Here is a 3,939-nt window from a genome sequence, read left to right as displayed (position 1 = left end):
TCTGTGAGTGTGGGTATCATCCTTTTCCATTAGTCTATTACCGGGAGGGACTCTGCGCTAATCTTTTCTCGTACTAGGTGTGAGTAAATTGCCGAAACTAATCCTCTGGGACCCTGGGTTCTGACTACTCCTATGTAGTATTTAGACACTCTGATGCTGCCATGTGGAAATTTGTTTTGTACAACAGCCCTGAGTTGTAGGTATGAGAAGAAGTGGGTGTGCGGTATATCATACTTTTGTGTCAAAGCCTCAAATGTCATAATAATTCCTTGATCATATATATCCCCTAGGGTTTTGGCTCCTACCAATTTCCATTTATCCGCTCCCAATTACTACCTGTATATTTGGTATAGACTGATTTTCCCCATAGAGCTATGTCTGAGACCACCTCTGTAAATTTAGCTAATAGTTTAGCTTCTTTCCAGATCGTTTGGGCTAATTTGTGTAGTGGTAGCATTGGCCTTTGGAATTTTGGCGGCCCTTCCAAAACCGACCATAAAATATTACATTCAAAGATAGGGTTTTTAGGAAGTCCTCTGAGGTAGATAAATCCTCTGTTGTGAACCATGTGTTAATGAGCCTTAATTGGCCAGCTAAATAATATATAAAATAATCCGTTAGGGCCATGCCTCCCTCTAGTTTAGGACGTCTTAGCGTATCTAGGCTAACTTTGGCTCTGGATCTGCCCCATATAAACACCCTGGTCATGGGATTTAATCCTTTGAACAGAGATTTGGGTATATGCGTCTGTGTTGAGCGGTATACAGCACTTTTGAGAGTAAAATCATTTTGGCTAAATAAATCCGCCCCGCCATAGAGATAGGCAATAGTTTCTAGTTGTTAAATTTATTCTGGATATGTTCAATTAGCGGACACATGTTAAGTGATAGAGCTTGGGAATATCGCTTGGTAATTTTGACCCCTAGATATTTAAAATTATCTACCACTTTCAACTGGGAGACATGTGAGGGTCCATTCCATTCCGCCCCGCCTAGTGGCATGTACACCGATTTTTTTTTTTTATTTTTTATTTTTTTTCCCCCAATTCTCAGGCCCGAGTATTCTCCAAATTCGTCTATCAGGTTCACCGCACCACTGAGAGACGAGTCAGGTGATGACAGATATAAAATCATGTCATCAGCATATAATCCTATTCGAACCTTCTTCTTCCCCATGGTTACTCCAGATATGTTATTGCTATTTCTCACCTTAATGGCCAAGGTTTCAATTGCCAGAGCAAATAAAAGTGATAAGGGGCATCCCTGCCTCGTCCCTCTATGAAGGGGGAAACTGTCTGATAATTCTCCATTGACCAGAAGCCTACTTATCTGGTTACTATACAGAATACTGATCCATTTAAGGTACTGAGGCCCAAACCCAAAGCCTCGGAGAGCCAGTTAGGTATAAACATTCTATGGAATCTAATGCTTTGGCTGTGTCTAGTGATGCTAGCCAATTTGCATCCATAGAATATCCTAGCTGTGTAACCACCTGTACCCTTCTTATGTTCTCTGTGGTGGAGTTCCCTGGCATGAATCCGGTTTGGTCCTCATGGATTAATGATAGTATTACTCAGTTGAGGCGAGAGGCTAATATTCTAGTTAGGATTTTATAGTCCACATTTAGTAGTGCTATGGGTCTATACAATCCGCAGTCAAGAGGATCGTTGTCAGGTTTGAGTAGGAGTACTATGGTGGCTTTCCTAAATGACTCCGGTAAGCGTCCTGTTTCAAGGGCCGAGTGGAAGGTGACCAATAGTTGGGGGGCTAGTACCTCTGCATATCTAGAGTATACTTCGTTGGGAAGCCCATCTGGGCCTGGTGATTTCCCATTTTTTAGATCTGCTATTTCTTGTAGTACCTCCTCCAAGCAAATAGGTTGATCCAAAATTGCTTTGTGCTGTGGTGAGTTTGGGGAAAGAAATGTCTTCTACATAGGTGGCTATCTCTGTTTCGGATACTGTTATATTGGATCTAAATAAATCGTGATAAAAGTGTGTGAAAGCGCTGAGAATTGTTTCTTGAGTACTAAGTACCTGTCCCATGACTCATGTGATCTCTGATCGCTAGGATGGCCGTAGAGGGTGAGTCATGTCGGATCTGTTGGGCCAGTAGCTTAGCTGATTGGTTTCCCAGTTCAAAGGCAATTTGTTTCATAAAGAACAACTTCCTGTCAGCTTTAAGAATAGCTAAATATTGTCTTCCCTCTTGGAGCCACTCAATTCTGTTGGCATCAGTTGGGTGACTTAATATATTGCTACTCTAGCATGGTGCACAGAGACTCCATTTCCAGTTCCAATTTTTTATTTTATTTTTTTGTCTTTTTTAATATAGGACAGGCATCTCAAACTGCGGCCCTCCAGCTGTTACCTGTAGGCTGATACCTGTAGGCTGTCCGGGCATTGTGGGAGTTGTAGTTTTGCAACAGCTGGAGGGCCGCAGTTTGAGATCCCTGATATAGGATATGATGGAGTGTAGCGCCCCACATAGAAAAACTTTTAATGTATCCCACACCAGCCCAATATTAGACTCGTTTTCATGCGTTTTAATGAATTCTTGTAATTGATATGCTATCCCATCTGTTGCGCCCATGAGGTTCAACCAGAATAGGTGAATGTTCATTCTATACATTATTGAGGGGACATTTCGTATCAATATGCATACTGGTGAATGATCGAAAATTCCCTGGGGCAGGTATGTAATAGATCTCAAATTTAATAATGTTGAGTCATTGCCTAGTATATAGTCTATCCTGGTTAGGGAATTGTGGCTGCTACTGTGACATGAGTATACTCTAGACCTCGAATATCTATACCTCCATAGATCGTGCCATCTAAATTCTGTTAAGAATCTACTGTGCTGTGAAGGGTTCCCTATACTAAGAGGGCCTGCTACATCGTTGTGGCGATCAATGAGTGGTCTAACATCATGTTTAAGTCTCCCATGCAGATTACTTTGGCGTGTGGATATGCTGCAGCGAATGTGGCCGCTAGATGTAAAGTCTGCATGGAGCCAGGGGGAGGGTTATAAACGCTTAGTAAAACATAATGTACATTGTCAATAAAAGCGTGTACAAAGATATTTTTGCCTTCCGTATCAATAGCTAGCTCCTTTGCCTCCCATCCTAGCTATTGATGTATTAATAACGACGCCCCCTTGTGGAAGAGGAATGGTAAGAGCGTGCGTACCACTGCACCCAAGGCTTCTTCAGAACCAGAGATGTATTAGGAGTGAGTCTCTTGAAGACGCAATATATGTGGGCTGGAATTCCTGATATAAGAATGCACCATTGACCATTTTTGTGGAGTGCCTAATCCCCCTTACATTCCATGAGAGGATTTTCAACTCAGCCATGGAGTCCTAAACTTAGGTATGTCATCAGGAGCTAGACTTATCGCAATGGCTACGGGTGAACTGAGTTTGTGTGTTTGATTTAGCTATAAACATACTAACAGTAGAAACTCAATATATAAACTATAAACCTTAATATTCTAGTATTTGTAAGATAGATGTTATGTCTGATGTCACTTCTCTACCATCAGACTCTAGGCCAGTAAACCGGATGCCTCTGTCTTTGATGTCATTCTGACAGAGGCATGCCGACTACAGCAAGTGCTATGATATTTCTATTTAAGCACATAAGTATGGTAAATGTGGCCCTGAATAATTAAGTGACGCTTGCATAGCCCGAGAGTCATACACAAGAATGTGTTACGTATATCAACTTATCTAGCCAGTCCGTTGGCGCCATCTGGTGTTCTGAGTGCTGGTGTTTACAGGGGTTTCATCATCTTGGTGACCTTCTTCGTAGGGCTAGCCCCTCATTGACTTCACTAGGAGAGGTATAGAAGACTGCCCGATCCCCATCCACTATTCTTAGTTTCGCTGGATAACCCATGGAATGGGGTATGTTGGCTTCTCTCAGCCGCTTCTTGACATC

The sequence above is a fragment of the Bufo gargarizans genome, chromosome 2, assembly GCF_014858855.1.
Source record: "Bufo gargarizans isolate SCDJY-AF-19 chromosome 2, ASM1485885v1, whole genome shotgun sequence".
Taxonomy (NCBI): Eukaryota; Metazoa; Chordata; class Amphibia; order Anura; family Bufonidae; genus Bufo; species Bufo gargarizans.
This window is presented reverse-complemented; position numbering follows the sequence as displayed.